Source organism: Somniosus microcephalus, unplaced genomic scaffold, assembly GCF_052327205.1.
Source record: "Somniosus microcephalus isolate GS21.2 unplaced genomic scaffold, FLI_Smic_1.0 unresolved_chr3, whole genome shotgun sequence".
NCBI lineage: Eukaryota > Metazoa > Chordata > Chondrichthyes > Squaliformes > Somniosidae > Somniosus > Somniosus microcephalus.
Genome location: NW_028225181.1, coordinates 11,056,932 through 11,074,314, shown reverse-complemented (window position 1 = coordinate 11,074,314; position 17,383 = coordinate 11,056,932). Strand labels below are relative to the sequence as shown.

The 17,383-nt window shown below is 50.1% G+C and overlaps 1 long non-coding RNA gene across 1 annotated transcript; it reads left to right on the top strand.

Annotated features, from left to right (window-relative positions):
* The first annotated feature begins 6,714 nt into the window (after positions 1 to 6,714).
* Positions 6,715 to 10,066, top strand: LOC147091195 (uncharacterized). Its single transcript, XR_015075180.1, has 3 exons — positions 6,715 to 6,836; positions 8,145 to 8,260; positions 9,881 to 10,066. It is a non-coding gene; the product is annotated as an uncharacterized LOC147091195 (long non-coding RNA).
* Positions 10,067 to 17,383: the final 7,317 nt, after the last annotated feature.

Sequence of the window (17,383 nt, the reverse complement as noted above, 5' to 3'; positions counted from 1 at the left end):
TCTGAGGGGAGTGGGATGTACTCCCTGAGGGGAGTGGGATGCAGTGATTGAGGGGAGTGGGGTGTAGTGTCTGAGCGGAGTGGGATGTAGTGTCTGAGTGGAGTGGAATGTAGTGACTGAGGGGAGTGGGATGTAGTGTCTGAGGGGAGTGGGATGTAGTGACTGAGGGGAGTGGGATGTAGTGTCTGAGGGGAGTGGGATGTAGTATCTGAGGGGAGTGGGATGTAGTGTCTGAGGGGAGTGGGATGCAGTGTCTGAGGGGAGTGGGATGTAGTGTCTGTGAGGAGTGGGATGTAGAGTCTGAGGGGAGTGGGATGTAGTGTCTGAGGGGAGTGGGATGTAGTGTCTGAGGTGAGTGGGATGTAGTGTCTGAGGGGAGTGGGATGTCGTGTCTGAGGGGAGTGGAATGTAGTGTCTGAGGTGAGTGGGATATAGTGTCTGAGGGGAGTGGGATGTCGTGTCTGAGGTGAGTGGGATGTAGTGTCTGAGGGGAGTGGGATGCCTTGTCTGAGGGGAGTGGGACGTAGTGTCTGAGGGGAGTGGGATGTAGTGTCTGAGGGGAGTGGGATGTAGTGTCTGAGGGGAGTGGGGTGTAGTGCCTGAGGGGAGTGGGATGTAGTGTCTGAGGGGAGAGGGATGTAGTGTCTGAGGGTAGTGGGATGTAGTGTCTGAGGGGAGTGGGGTGTAGTGTCTGAGGGGAGTTGGATGTAGTGTCTGAGGGGAGTGGGATGTGGTGTCTGAGGGGAGTGGGATGTAGTGTCTGCGGGGAGTGGGAGGTCGTGTCTGAGGGGCGTGGGATATAGTGACTGAGGGGAGTGGGATGCAGTGTCTGAGGGGAGTGGGATGTAGTGACTGAGGGGAGTGGGATTTAGTGTCTGAGGGGAGTGGGATGTAGTGTCTGAGGGGAGTGGGATGTCGTGTCTGAGGGGAGTGGAATGTAGTGTCTGAGGTGAGTGGGATGTAGTGTCTGAGGGGAGTGGGAATGTAGTGTCTGAGCTGAGTGGGATGCAGTGTCTGAGGGGAGTGGGATGTCGTGTCTGAGGGGAGTGGGATGCAGTTACTGAGGGGAGTGGGATGTCGTGTCTGAGGGGAGTGGGATGTAGTGTCTGAGGGGAGTGGGATGTAGTGTCTGAGGGGAGTGGGATGTAGTGTCTGAGGGGAGTGGGATGTAGTGTCTGAGGGGAGTGGGAGGTAGTGTCTGAGGGGAGTGGGATGCAGTTACTGAGGGGAGTGGGATGTCGTGTCTGAGGGGAGTGGGATGTAGTGTCTGAGGGGAGTGGGATGTAGTGTCTGAGGGGAGTGGGATGTAGTGTCTGAGGGGAGTGGGATGTAGTGTCTGAGGGGAGTGGGATGTAGTGTCTGAGGGGAGTGGGATGTAGTGTCTGAGGTGAGTGGGATGCAGTGTCTGAGGGGAGTGGGATGTCGTGTCTGAGGGGAGTGGGAGGTAGTGTCTGAGGGGAGTGGGATGCAGTTACTGAGGGGAGTGGGATGTCGTGTCTGAGGGGAGTGGGATGTAGTGTCTGAGGGGAGTGGGATGTAGTGTCTGAGGGGAGTGGGATGTAGTGTCTGAGGGGAGTGGGATGTAGTGTCTGAGGGGAGTGGGATGTAGTGTCTGAGGGGAGTGGGATGTAGTGTCTGAGGTGAGTGGGATGCAGTGTCTGAGGGGAGTGGGATGTAGTGTCTGAGGGTGGTGAGATGTAGTGTCTGAGGGGAGTGGGATGTAGTGTTTGAGGGGAGTGGGATGTAGTGTCTGAGGGCAGTGGGATGTAGTTTCTGAGAGGAGTGGGATGTCGTGTCTGAGGGGAGTGGGATGGAGTGACTGAGGGGAGTGGGATGTAGTGACTGAGGGGAGTGGGATGTAGTGTCTGAGGGGAGTGGGATGTAGTGTCTGAGGGGAGTGGGACGTAGTGTCTGAGGGGAGTGGGATGTTGTGTCTGAGGGGAGTGGGATGTAGTGTCTGAGGGGAGTGGAATTTAGTGTCTGAGGGGAGTGGGATTTAGTGTCTCAGGGGAGAGGGGTGTAGTGACTGAGGGGAGTGGGATATAGTGTCTGAGAGGAGTGGGATGTAGTGTCTGAGGGGAGTGGGATGTTGTGTCTGAGGGGAGTAGGATGTGGTGTCTGAGGGGAGTGGGATGTAGTGTCTGAGGGGAGCGGGATGTCGTGTCTGAGGGGAGTGGGATGTTATGTCTGAGTGGAGTGGGAAGTTATGTCTGAGGGGAGTGGGTTGTAGTGTCTGAGGGGAGTGGGATGTACTCCCTGAGGGGAGTGGGATGCAGTGTCTGAGGGGAGTGGGATGCAGTGACTGAGGGGAGTGGGGTGTAGTGTCTGAGCGGAGTGGGATGTAGTGTCTGAGGGGAGTGGAATGTAGTGACTGAGGGGAGTGGGATGTAGTGTCTGAGGGGAGTGGGATGTAGTGACTGAGGGGAGTGGGATGTAGTGTCTGAGGGGAGTGGGATGTAGTGTCTGAGGGGAGTGGGATGTAGTGTCTGAGGGGAGTGGGATGTCGTGTCTGAGTGGAGTGGAATGTAGTGTCTGAGGTGAGTGGGATATAGTGTCTGAGGGGAGTGGGATGTAGTGTCTGAGGGGAGTGGGATGTAGTGTCTGAGGGGAGTGGGATGTCTTGTCTGAGGGGAGTGGGAAGTAGTGTCTGAGGGGAGTGGGATGTAGTGTCTGAGGGGAGTGGGATGTAGTGTCTGAGGGGAGTGGGATGTAGTGTCTGAGGGGAGTGGGATGTAGTGTCTGAGGGGAGCGGGGTGTAGTGTCTGAGGGGAGTGGGATTTAGTGTCTGAGGGGAGTGGGATGTAGTGTCTGAGGGGAGTGGGATGTAGTGTCTGAGTGGAGTGGGATGTAGTGTCTGAGGGGAGTGGGGTGTAGTGTCTGAGGGGAGTGGGATGTAGTGTCTGAGGGGAGTGGGGTATAGTGTCTGAGGGGAGTGGGGTGTAGTGTCTGAGGGGAGTGAGATTTAGTGTCTGAGGGGAGTGGAATGTAGTGTCTGAATGGAGTGGGATGTAGTGTCTGAGGGGAGTGGGATGTATTGTCTGAGGGGAGTGGGGTGTAGTGTCTGAGGGGAGTGGGATGTAGTGTCTGAGGGGAGTGGGATGTAGTGTCTGAGGGGAGTGGGATGTAGTGTCTGAGGGGAGTGGGATGTAGTGTCTGAGGGGAGTGGGATGTAGTGTCTGAGGGGAGTGGGATGTAGTATCTGAGGGGAGTGGGATGTAGTGCCTGAGGGGAGTGGGATGTAGTGTCTGAGGGGAGTGGGAGGTCGTGTCTGAGGGGAGTGGGATGTAGTGTCTGAGGGGAGTGGGATGTAGTGTCTGAGGGGAGTGGGATGTCGTGTCTGAGGGGAGTGGGATGTAGTGTCTGAGGGGAGTGGGATGTAGTGTCTGAGGGGAGTGGGATGTAGTGTCTGAGGGGAGTGGGATGTAGTGTCTGAGGGGAGTGGGATGTAGTATCTGAGGGGAGTGGGATGTAGAGTCTGAGGGAGTGGGATGTAGTGTCTGAGGGGAGTGGGATGTAGTGTCTGAGGGGAGTGGGAGGTCGTGTCTGAGGGGAGTGGGATGTAGTGTCTGAGGGGAGTGAGATGTAGTGTCTGAGGGGAGTGGGATGTAGTGTCTGAGGGGAGTGGGATGTAGTGTCTGAGGGGAGTGGGATGTAGTGTCTGAGGGGAGTGGGATGTAGTGTCTGAGGGGTGTGGGATGTAGTGTCTGAGGGGAGTGGGATTTAGTGTCTGAGGGGAGTGGGATGTAGTGTCTGAGGGGAGTGGGATGTAGTGTCTGAGGGGAGTGGGATGTAGTGTCTGAGGGGAGTGGGATGTAGTGTCTGAGGGGAGTGGGATGTAGTATCTGAGCGGAGTATGATGTAGTACCTGAGGGAAGTGGGATGTAGTGACTGAGAGGAGTGGGATGTAGTGTCTGAGTGGAGTGGGATGTAGTGTCTGAGGGGAGTGGGATGTAGTGTCTGAGGGGAGTGGGATGTAGTGACTGAGAGGAGCGGGATGTCGTGTCTGAGGGAAGGGGGCAGCTGTGACTATGCGGAGTGGGATGCAGTGACTGAGGGAAGTGGACAGGTGTGACTGAGAGGAGTGGGATGCAGTGACTGAGGGAAGTGGACAGCTGTGACTGAGTGGAGTGGGATGTAGTGACTGAGGGGAGTGGAATGTAGTGACTGAATGTGGTGTGATGTAGTGACTGAGAGGGAGTACGTTATCGTCACTTCAGGAGTTGGCTGTAGTGGATCAGGTGACTGGGGTCACATGACTATGGGTTATTTAAAGCCTGGAGTCTGGCATTCTCCGGACTCCTGTATCAGCCTGATGATGTGTTCGGTGCTCCCCCACTCCTTCACTCTCCCGTGTTTCGTGGCCTTTATTATAGATCCAGAGACAATCCCGACTCAAGAACCCGAGGAACAAACATCTGAAAAATCTACTGAGAAATCGTCCTCTGTCCCATCGGGGTCTTCAGCCTCTGGTATCATTCTGGTGTGGTTCCTTCAAACAGATACTGCACCCAATGTGGCTCCTGAAATGCTCAGTCCCTGAGAATCACCCAGTCTCGAATGAGATATTTCTCAAAGGACAGATTGCCCCGCACTCTATCCAAGATTCCTCGGATTTATCATTTGAGATCAGGGTGAACAGTCAGGAAAGGTGCCAGAACCGGATATGACTGAGAGAATCAGTGGTGGAGTCGGTGTCCTTTGAGGAAGGGGCAGTACCGCTGGAGCTTGTGATACCAGGAGGGTTTGTTTCTGACACTGGGCGACAGAATTGGAGGCGTGGAATTCACAGCACAGAAACAGGCCTTTCGGCCCATCTGATCCATGCTAGTGTTTAGGCTCCATACAAGTCTCCTCCCACCTTGCATCATCTCACCGTATCAGTAGAAACTCCTAATGCTTTCTCCGCCACGAATTTATCTAGCTTCCCCTTCAATTCATCCATGATATTCGCCTCAACTACTCCTTGTAGGGAGCTCCACATGCTCACCACTCTCTGGATAAAGGAGTTTCTCCTGAATTCCCTGTAAGATATATTAGTGACTATCTTATATTTATGGCCCCTAATTTTTGACACCTCCACAAGTGGAAAGAACCTCACTAGGTCTAACCTCTGAAACCCTTCATAATTATAATGACCTCTATCATGTCCCCCCTCAGCCTTCTCTTGTCTGGAGAATATAATCCCCAGCCTTTTCAATCATTCCTGACAGTTGTACCTTCCCAGTTCTGGGATCATCCTTGTAAACCTTGTTTTTGCACCTTCTCCAGTGCCTCTATATCCTTTTCATATTTCGTATATAGAGGCCAGAACAGTGCACAATGCTCCAGGTGTGGTCTAACCAAAGTATATGGGGACCAGAACAGTGCACAATGCTCCAGGTGTGTTCTAACCAAGGAATATGGAGACCAGAACTGTGCAGAGCACTCCAAGTGTGGCTTAACCAAGGTTTTCTGTAAATTTAACATAACTTCCCTGCTTTCCAATTCAATTACTCTAGAAATGAACTCCAGTGCTTTGTTTGAAATGCGATTTACAACACATGGAATCGCAGCAGACATATTTGCCTTGGACTAAACCTTGAACTAAGATCCATTATTCCCACATCAAAAAATCTGGGATAGCGGCAATGTATGAAGGGACAGCTTCAAAATGAATGCCACCAGACACAATCTGAGGGAATAATTCTACCGGAAACTTTCTTGATATGACGGTTCCCGATATGAGATGTTATATTTTGTGCATATGGATTTTCACAAGTCATTTGATAAAGCGCCACACAAGAGCCTTGTTGTGATAGTTAAGGCACGTTATGTTAACAAGAAACAGATTAGAGGATGGAGGGATCCCATGATTCGTTGCTTGTCACTATGTGTTCCACATGGCAGGACGGGTAATAGGTTGTCAACTTTTCCCTACAACTCTCTCTCTCTTCCTGTCTCTCTCTCTCTCTCTCTGACTCTTTTTCACTCCCTCTCTTTCTCTCTCGCTCTATATCTGTCTGTCACCCTCTGTCTATCTTTCTCTCCCTCTGTCTGTCTCTCTCACTCTCTATCTCTCTCTCTGTCTCTATTTATTTGTCTCTGTCTCTCTAGCTCAATTTCTCTCTCTTTCTGTTCATTCTTTGTCTCTTTTCCTTCGTCTCTCTCTCTCTCTTTTTCTGGCTGTCTCTGTCTCCCTCTCTATCTACCTATTTCTCTTTTTCTCTCTCTCTCAATCTGTCTCCATTCCTCCCCGACTTTATCTTACGTTATCAGTCTTTCTTTCTCTCCGTCATTCTCTGTCTCTCTCCGTGTGTCTGTCGCTATCTTTCTCCCTCTTCCTCACTCTCTCACACTCCCCGTCTTTCTTTCTCTCTCTATCCCCGTCTCTCTCTCTCCCCATATATTTCTCTTTCTCTCTCTCTCTCACTTTCTGTCTCTGACCCTCTCATTCAGTTTCTCTCCCTCTTTTTTCCCTCTCTCTCTGGCTCTCTGTCACTACCTTCACTCTTTCTCTCTCTGTTTCCAAGACTCCCTCTGTGTGTCTCTATAACTCATTCTCCCATGTCTGTCTCTCTCTACATATATTTATCCGTCTCTCTCTGTCTATTGATCCTTCAGTCCTGAAATGTCTCTTGTCTCGGTGCCCATCAGTTCAATGCCTGGCCCGGCGCTGTGCTAGACCCAGATCGAGCAGGAAGATCCACTCTTGACCCAGGGCTCGTTCTCCATCCTCCAGTTACCATGTGGCTGATCTTTCATTACAGATTCGGTGAAGACGACAAGTCGTGGAGCCAATGGAGGGTCGACATCAGAAGCTGAGTGCAAGCCGTCAGAGGAGGGACATTCAAGGCCAGGTATCAGCCGGCTTCTGGTAGGACCCATCCAATCAGACTATTCCAGGGTCCAATCCCGGAAACATTCAGTCCCTGACGACACCCTCGGACATTCAGCTATGGAACCTCCCAAATATCCTGCTTTATAATTTGACAGTTCAGTCCCAGTCTCTCCCAATATTAACTACGTAGAATAGAACTGGCCATTCTTCCCAAATGGTCCATGCCAGGGTTTACACTCCACACGAGCCTCCTGCCACCTCTGTTCATCTAACGCTATCAACATATCCTACTATTCCTCTCTCCCTCATATGTTTATCTAGCTTCCCTTAAATGCATCTATGCTATTCACCTCAACTACTCCCTTTGTTAGCATGTTCCACATTCTCACAACTCTCTGGGTAAAGAAGCACAGGAAACTTCGTGATATCCGGCACTGACGGGACCAAGCTGCTGCCGATCGATCAAAACTTCCGGATAGAACAGCGCTAATGTTGAGGAATACGGAGGTTTTCATCGCCGTATCTGACAACAAACACTGTTGCTTAGCAACAGCTTGTAAACACTCGGCCCGTACCTTGGAAGCGTCTCTGAAGCTGTTGCTAAGCTACAGAGATGCTTTCCAGAGCCTGACTGTTATAAAAATGCTAGGAGAAGAAAAAAAACCTAACCAAAACGGCTGCTGATTTCTGCTGTTAGATCGAGGTTTCCGGACATACAACCTCCGGACAAACCAAAGTTTCCTGTATCTCCTGAATTCCCTGTTGGATTTATTAGTGGCCATCTTATATGTATGCGCACTAGTTCTGGACGCTCCCACAAAAGGAAACATCTTCTTTACATCTACCATATCAAAACCTCTTCAGAATTTTAAAGACCTCTATCCAGTAATCCCTCAGCCTTCTCTTTTCGAGAGAAAAGAGCCCCAAACTTCTCACTCTTTCTTTGAAACCACTCCCCCTCCCATTTGCTGTGCTTCTTTTGACTGTGAGGAGTTAGGAGCCGGAGTGGGTCCTCATTTATTGCCCCTCCCCAGTGCCCTGGAATTTGTAGCTGTGGGGCTGCCTTCTCGAGCTGCTGTGGAGAATTGTGGTGGTCGGGTCAGAGGGTGCTTTGTGAAACCAGCGACTGGGCCTGGAATTGTACACACAGATCCACGTTCCCTGGTTCAGCTTCCAGAACAGAAGGTCCTCAGTTGGACCTGCACTCCGGGTTTGCCGTCTCTATGCCCCCTCCCTGTACCCGGTTTTTATTTCTGCCTCTAACTCTGCTCGGCATTGGGCGGGGTTTGGGCATTTTGGCTGAAGCCTTTTCCACTTAATGTTCCAGGGGTGCTGAAGTTGTCGAAGGAGGAGTGTGAGAAGGTCAGTGCCGAGGTCCAAGTGATGTACATCGGCAAAAACAAACTGGACACCCCCGCGAAAAAGGAAGCCTATCTCCGGCAGGTGAGGGAGTTATTCTTTATTCATTCTCGGGTGTGCCGGCACTGATTGACCAACACCAGTTGGCATTGATTGACCAACTCCAGCTGTCATTGACTGACCAACACCAGTTAGCACTGATTGACCAGCTCCCGCTGTCATTGATTGACCAACACCAGTTGGCATTATTTGACCAGCACCAGTTGTCATTCATTGACTGTACCTAGTTGACAATGATTGACCAACTCCAGCTGTCATTGATTGACCAACTCCAGTTGGCATTAATTGACCAACACCAGTTGGCATTGATTGACCGTACCTAGTTGGCATTGACTGACCAACACCAGTTGGCATTGATTGGCCATCACCAGTTGGCATTGATTGACCATCCCCAGTTGGCATTGATTGGCCATCCCCAGTTGGCATTGATTGACCATCCCCAGTTGGCATTGATTGACTATCTCCAGTTGGCATTGATTGACTATCCCCAGTTGGCATCGTTTGATCATCCCTAGTTAGCATTGATTGACCAACACCAGTTAGCATTGATTGACCATCCCCAGTTGGCATCGTTTGATCATCCCCATTTGGCATCGTTTGATCAACCCTAGTTAGCATTGATTGACCATCCCCAGTTGGCATTGATTGACTATCCCCAGTTGGCATCGTTTGATCATCACCATTTGGCATCGTTTGATCATCCCTACTTAGTATTGATTGACCATCCCCAGTTGGCATTGATTGACTATCCCCAGTTGGCTTCGTTTGATCATCCCTAGTTGGCATCGTTTGATCATCCCTACTTAGCATTGATTGACAATCCCCAGTTGACATTAATTGGCCATTCCCAGTTGGCATTGATTGACCATCCCCAGTTGGCATTGATTGACCATCCACAGTTGGCATTGATTGACCATCGCCAGTTGGCATCGTTTGATCATCCCTACTTAGCATTGATTGACCATCCCCAGTTGGCATTGATTGACCATCCCCAGTTGGCATCGTTTGATCATCCCCAGTTGGTATCGTTTGATCATCCCCAGTTGGCATCGTTTGATCATCCCTACTTAGCATTGATTGACAATCCCCAGTTGGCATTAATTGGCCATTCCCAGTTGGCATTGATTGACCATCGCCAGTTGGCATTGATTGAACATTCCCAGTTGCCTTTGATTGACCATCCCCAGTTGGCATTCAATGAACATTCCCAGTTGGGATTGATTAACCATCCCCAGTTGGACTGGTGTTAAGGATAGCGGATTCCCCTTTTGTTAAGTGGAGCGCTATCCCTGGTTTTAAGAGGGAGGGTGTCCCCTTGTGTTAAGAGGGAGGTAGTCGCCTGGTGTTAAGGGGAGAGGCGACGTCTGGTGTTAAGTGGAGGGGATTGATCTGGTGTTAAGTGGAGGGGAGTCCTCTGGTGTTAAGGGGGAGAGGATTCGCTGGTGTAAGGGGAGTGGATGGCGTGATGATAAGGGGAGCGGAGTCGCCTGGTTTTAAGGGGGAGGGGATTCGCTGGTGTTAATGTTAGGGGATTCCCTATGTTTTAGGGACTCGGTGATGTTCCCTGAGAGCCCCTGTTAATGTACGGTGTAACTGCGACACCTTTCTATTGGACCTCACTGAGGGACATCCGTCCATTCCCAGGTACAAGACATGCTGAAAGACCACCTCCCATGCAAGAAACTCGCGCTGCAGTTTCACGGAGAACAGGAGGATGAAGCTGGAAAGAAGAAACGGAAATGACCCGGCAGATCAGGGATTGACAGCGGGTGAACTTCAACCCGAACCTGGGCACATTGACAGCGTCCAGGAGCAGCGGGGGGGGGAGGGGGCTGTTGAGGATGGGGGTGATTGGGTGGGGTGAATAGTGTGAGGTGGGCGGGGCTGGGTGAGTGGGGACAGGGAGTGGGGTGGGGGTTGAGGTGAGTTGTGGTGGGAAATGGGTGGGATGAGTGGGGTCAGGGGATAGGGTAGGGATTCGGGTTGAGTGCTGTCAGGGATGGGGGATTGGGGTGGGGGATGGGGTGAGTTTTATGGGGCCGGGGTGAGTGGCCACAGGGAGTGTGGTCAGGGGCTGGGGTCAGTGTGTTGAGGTGGGGGTGGGATGAGTGGTGTGAGGGTTGGGGCGCGGTGAGTGGTGTCAGGGGGTGGTGTCAGGTTTTGGATGAGTGGAATGAGGTGGGTGGGAGGAGTGGGGGGGGATGGGGTGAATGGGATGTGGGGTGAGTGGGGTCAGGGGCAGGTGTGGTGTGAGGGGGTGTGAGGGGCTGGGATGGGGTGAGTGGTATCAGGGAGTGGTGTCAGGTTTTGGGTGAGTGGGGTGAGGTGGGTGTGATGAGTGGGGATTGGGTGGCTGGGATGTGGGTTGTGTGGGGTCAGGAGTGGTGTCAGGGATTTGGGTCAGGGGGTGAGGGTCAGTGGGTGGGGTGAGGTGGGGTCAGTGATTTGAAGTGGTGGGGTGAGTGCGGTCAGAGGGTGGGGTGTGTGGGCTGAAGTGGGTGGGAATATTGGGGTGTGTTGTGTTGAGTTTTCTCATTGAATTGTTCCTAATGGACAGTGTCCAGGAGCGGTGGTGTGCGGTGTTTAAAAGCGATTTAAAATGTGTTAAACGGAGTCGAAAAGCAGTTTAATAAGGAGTTTAAAAGGAGTTTAATAAGAGATTTTAAAGGTTTTTAAAAGGAGTTTAAAAGGTGTTTATTAAGAGGTTTAAATGTTTTTTAAAAGGAGTTTAATAAGGAGTTTAAAAGGTGTTTAAAAGGAGTTTATTAAGGGGTTTAAAGGGTTTTTAAAAGGAATTTCAACTGTTTAGAAGTTGTTTAAAAGGAGTTTATTAATGGGTTTAATGGTGTTTAAAAGCAGTTTAATGTAGGATTTAAAATGTGTTAAACGGAGTCGAAAAGCAGTTTAATAAGGAGTTTAATAGGTGTTTAAAAGGAGTTTATTAAGGGGTTTAAATGGTTTTCAAAAGGAGTTTAATAAGGAGTTTAAATGGAGTTTAAAAGGAGCTTATTAAGGAGTTTATTAAGGGGTTTAAATGGTTTTTAAAAGGAGTTTAAAAGGTGTTTAAAAGGAGTTTATTAAAGGGTTTAAATGGGTTTTAAAAGGAGTTTAATAAGGAGTTTAAACGATTTTGAATAGGAGTTTAATAAGGTGTTTAGAAATGTTTAAAAGGAGTTTATTAATGGGTTTAATGGTGTTTAAAAGCAGTTTAATGTAGGATTTAAAAGGCGTTTAAAATGTTTTTTAGGGATTTATAAGGAATTTAAAAGGGTTTTAAAAAGTCTGTAAACGGGGCTTTTAAATGGTTTTGGAAGGAAAGGTTTAATCAGATTGCCCTGAGGTGTTAATGTAATACTGGTGATGGGGTTTCTTTATATTGTGGTAATGTCGCTTTGAGCCTTTGTTTGTTGAGTAGGGAAGTAAGATTCTTCAGTGGGAATATCTTCACACAGTGAGAAACAGACAGTGATACTAAGGTTGTAACCATCTGTTTGATGAGAGAAAGATAGACAGAAAGAAAGATTTGCATCTGTATCGTGCCTCAGGATGTCCAAAGCGCTTAACAGCCAATGAAGTACTTTTTGAAGTGTAGTCACAGTTGTAATTTAGGAAACGTAGCAGCCCATTTGTGCACAGCAAGCTCCCACAAACAGCGATGTATCAATGATCAGATTAGAGTGGAGAGAAAGATCCCAATCCTTAGAACGGAGGCCTTAAAGACTTACAACAACAACTTGCGTCTATACAGCGCCTTTAACGTAGAGAAACATCCCAAGGTGCTTCACAGGAGCCTAAATCAGCAACATTTGATGCCGAGCCACATGAGATATTGGGACAGGTTTTAATGAGGATCTTGCAGCAGGAGAGGTGAAGAGGTTTAGGGAGGGAATTGCATAGCTTGGGGCCAAGGCCACCAATGGTGGAGTGGTTAAAATCGGGGGTGCGCAAGAGGACAGAAATGGAGGATTGCAGTGATCGCGGAGGGGTGGAAGAAGTTAGAGATAGGGAGGGGTCGAGGGCATGGAGGGATTTTCAAACAAGGATGAGATTTTTTTTGAATCAATCATTTGCTGGACCGGGAGTCAATGAAGATCAGATAAGAACCTTCCTGAGAAACACCAGAGCTTGAAACTGGGCAATTAGGGAGGTTGAGTGAAGTAAATGGAGTGAGGGATCTGTAGGGACAAGGACAGAATTTAAATCAGCGTTCACAGAAACATTATCCAGGACACCTCTTGATGTAACTTTGAAACAGGCCAATTGTCATGTAGAAGGAGTAAGCAGAAGGTATAAGCAGTGGGTGCTAGAACTGAAACCGTGTTAAAATCTGATCAATCTGTATAGCGAACTCGGGACTGTAACACGTTTGATTATCTGGCTAAAACTCGCAAGGATTTGTCGGAAGCAGTGGCTGTTGTGTGCAATTATTTTATGCTTAATAAATCTGTGACATCAGACATTCAGTGTTGTTAATGCTATTGATTAAAGGAGTGAATTATAAGTAACCACATACGCATTTACACCTTCTCTAACATAGGCCAACTCCTCTCTCCAGTCACTCACTACCCAATCTAGGCCTACACTTGACTCCAGTCCCTCACAACCCGAGCTGGACCTACAACGGACTCCAATCCCTCACTGCCGGGTCTGGCACCACAGCTCACTCCAGTCTCTCACAATCCGGTCATGGGCCTACAGCTGACTCCAGGCATTCACTACAGGGTCTGGATTATACCTGACTCCAGTCCCTCACTACCCGCTCTGGATCTACACGACACTCCAGACTCTCACTACCCAATCTGGGATTACACCCGAATCCAGTTCCACACTAACCGGTGTGGGCCTACACACTAATGCACTACCTCAGTTCCCACTCTGCGCGTACACCTCACATCAGTCCCTTAGTACCTGGACTGATTATCCCCACTCCACTCCCCCTCAGCCAACCAATCCCCTAAACCTTACTGCCCAACTCCCCTCCCCCTCAATACCCCACTCACCGCCCAACTCACCACAACCTCACCTCTCCAATCACCTCCCCCACACTGCCCCACTCCCCTCCACTTACTGTCCCACACCCCTCACCATCACCACCTCACTCCCCTCCCTCTCATCACCCCAAACCCCTCCCAATCACCGCCCCTCTCCGCTCCCCGTCAACGCCCGACCCCACTTCGCTCCCTGTCATCACCCTAATACCCTCCCAATCAATGCAACTCTCCACTCCCCCTAACCTCCCCACTCCACTCCACCATATCCACGCCACTCCCCTCCCCTTCACCACCCCACTCCACTCGCCCTCATTGCCCTACTCCACCACCGCTCACCGCCTGACTCCCCATCCCCTCACGGAACGACTCCCCACCCCCACTCCCAGCCTCTCTCCCCTCTCCCTGACCGCTGCACTCCCCTACCACTCAACGCCCCACTTCCCTCCCATTCAACACCACATGCCCAATCCCCTCCGCAGTCCACTCCCCTCAAGGTCACCCTCCCACTTCCCTCCCTGGTAACTGCCCCACTCGACTCCTGACCACCACCCCACTCCTCATCCAGCACTGCCCCACCCTGCTCCCTCACCACCCCACACCCTTTCCCGGTAACCTTCCCAATTGCATTACTCTCAGCGCCCCACTCCACTTCCACTCACCGCGCCACTTGTCATCTCTCAACCACACTCCACTCACCCTCAATGACTTGCTCCCCTCCCCCTCACCATCCGAAACATCTCGCCCAGTCCCCACACTGCCCAATGCCCTCCCACTCCTCACCAACCCATTCTCCTCCTCACCAACTCACTACCCTCCCCCAATTCACCCCTCTCCCCAACCCCTCATCACCCGTCTCCCCAACCCCATATTGCCCCACTGCCCTCCCACTCACCATTCCTCTCCCCTCCCACTCACTGCCCTACTGCCCTCCACCTTAGCGCCCCAATCCCCTCACACTCAGCAACCAACTCCCCTCCCCTCACTACTCAGCTTCCCACTCTTCACCATCCTTCACCCCACAGCTCCCCTCCCCCTCATCGCCTCTCTCCCCTCCCCCTCATCGCCACACTCCCCATCTCACCATCCAGATCTCTCCCCCTCACCACCATCCACAACCGTCCCACCCACGCCCCTCCCCTCCCGCTCAGCACCCCACTACTCTCCCCAATCCCCTCCCCCACAACTCCCAACTGCGCAGCTGTCCCCACCCCACTCATACACTTACTGCCCCACCACCCAGGCCCTCACTGCCCCACTTCTCTCGCCCCACTCGCCTTCATCTCACCGACCCCCTCAAGCCCCACAACACTGCCCCTCACTGGCCCACTCATCTGCGACTTCTCTCCCTCCTTCTCCCCTCCGGACCCTCCTTCTCCCTCCTTCTCCCATCCCCCATCCTCCTTCGCCCCTCCACCTCCCTCCTTCATCCCTCCCCCTCCCCATACCCAGAGGTGACCTCACCGCGTAGGCTTCTCCACCAACATGGCCGCCCCCACGGATCCGCAGGAACCGCCCCCTCTCCACGGTCACGGGCTCGGTTGAACCGCTATCCCACAGTGCAGCGCCTCCCTGAGCTACCGTTCCAATGGGGCATCTGCCCACCCGGCCCCTGATGGACAGGTAGGCGAACCAAAGAAACGGCTGCTGCTATATATGACCAATGTCAGCACGTCGCTGCTCCACTGAGACCGCGCCTCCCGCTGGCACTGTGATGGACAACTGGGCCAAACAATGGCTGAGGGGCGCTGCCGTGCTTTGTCCAATCGGAGCGCTGCCTTGCTGTTCAAGTTCAGTCTGGCATTAATGCATCATTCCCCAACAAACGTCTGAAAGTCACCTTCCGATTAGGCACTTTACAGCCTTCCGGACTCAATATCGATTCCAACAATTTCAGATCATAACCTCGGCCCCCATTACATTTTTACATGTATTTTTTGATCCACACTATTGTTTTGTGCCCTTCTCCCTTTATATCTCTCCCACATTGCAGCTGTCTCATTCTGCCAGCGCATTTCACACCTAATCTAGAGCTGTCTTTTGTCTCCAGCAGTCCTATCACCATCTCGTCTGGTTTTGAATACCTCTTAATGTCTCTGCACTTCTCTTTTGTTCTTTCACCCCCATTTCCCAGCCCCCAAACTGGCCTTTAATCTGTTTCATTTCCTGTGTTTTCTCAGTCGTGACAAAGGGTTTCGACCCGAAACGTTGACGCTATTTCTCTCTCCACGGATGTTGCCTGGCCTGCTGAGTTTTTCCAGCATTTTCTGTTGTTATCTCTGAAAGTCATTGCCCGACCAGCGTCATTGCATCATATCGCTTTGACGGACAGTCGAGTGAGGCGCTGCGGGGCGCTGGAACCAATGAGAAACAGCAGGGGGCATCAGCTCTCCTTAAAGCCGAGCGGACCACACTGAATTATGGTTGTGCAAATATATTTCACTGATGTCAATCAAAGAGGGAACCAAACTGTGGAAAGTCAGTGGATGGGGGAGGAAGAAACCAAGGGGAGATGAAGGGAGACAGATGGAGGGGAAAAGGGAACGAAATAGGGGAAGGGCAATTCAATTGGGAAAGTGGTAAAAACAGTATCATAACACAACAGGATGCCATCCGTCCCATCTTGTTTGTGCCGGCTCTTTGGTAGTACTACCCATTTAATCCCAATCCGCTGTTCTTGCCCCATAGAACTGCAAACATTTCCCTTCAAGTGATTTATCCGATTTCCTTTTGAACGTTACTGTTGAATCTGCTTCCACCGCCCTTTCAGGCAGCGCGTTCCAGATCACACCATCTCGCTGAGAAAAACAATTTCCTCCATTCGCCTCTGGTTCTTTTGCCAATCACCTTAAATCTGTGTCCTCTGTTTATTGACCCTTCTGCCACTGGAAACATTTTCTCCTTGTTTACTCCATCAAAAACCCTTCATGATTTTGAATTCCGCTATCAAATCTCCTCTTACCATTCTCTGCTCTAAGGAGAACAATCGCAGCGTCTCCAGTTTCTCCACATAAGTGAAGTCCATCCTCCCTGGAACTATTCTCAGAAATCTCTTTTGGAGCCTCTCCAAGGCCTTGACATCCTTCCTAAAGTGTGCATAACCTCCTTGCTTTTCTACACTATTCTTCTATTATTAAAGCCAAGGTTCCTGTAAGATTTTTTTTATTAGCCTTCATAACTTGTCCTCCAATTCAAAAGATTAGTGTTCATACACCACATGTCTCTCTGTTATTCCACCCCATTTTAAATTGGACCATTTAGATCCTATTTTCTCTCCATATAATTGTTCTGACCAAAGTTTATCACTTCACACTTCTCTGTGTTCAATTTCATCTGCCCTGTGTCTGCCCATTTCACTAGTCTGTCTATGTCCTCCTGAAGTCTGCTCCTGTCCTTCGCATAAATTACTACTTTTCTGAGATCTATATCATCTGCAAACATTGAAATCATGCCCGGTGTACCGAAGCCCTGCTCATTAATATATATCAAACAGAGCAATGATGCCAACACCGACCGTTGTGAAACACCACTGCACATTTCCCTCCAATTCAAGAACTATCTTTCACCACTTCTCTCTGTTTGCTGTCCCTTAGAAAATGTCATATCCGTGGTGCGACTGTCAATTTAATCCAATGGGCTTTAATTTTTCTAACACATCTATTATGTTGTACTTTACTCAATGTCTTTTGAAAGTCCATGTGCACAACATCAACCGCACTATCCTCATCGTACCTCTCCATCACTTCATCAAAGATCAAGTTAGTCAAACACGATGTGCATTTAATAAATCTTTGCTGACTTAAATTTATTAGCCCATGCTTTTCCAAGTGCAAATTCATGTTGTTCTGGATTAATGTGTCTAAAGGTTTCCCCACCAGCGACATTAGGCTGACTGGCCTGCAGTTGCCTGCTTTATCCCTCTCCCCCTTTTTGAACAGAGGTGTACCATTTGCATTCCTCCAATCCTATGGCACTACTTCAAAAGGGCTCATTACGAGTTCCCTTGTTTTCTGTGGTGTTCAACAATGATTTAGACTTCAATGTTGGGGGCATGATTAAGAAGTTTGCAGATGATGCAAAAATTGACTGTTTTTGATAGTGAGGAAGAAAGCTGTAGGCTGCAGGAAGATTTCAATGGACTGGTCAGGTGGGCAGAAAA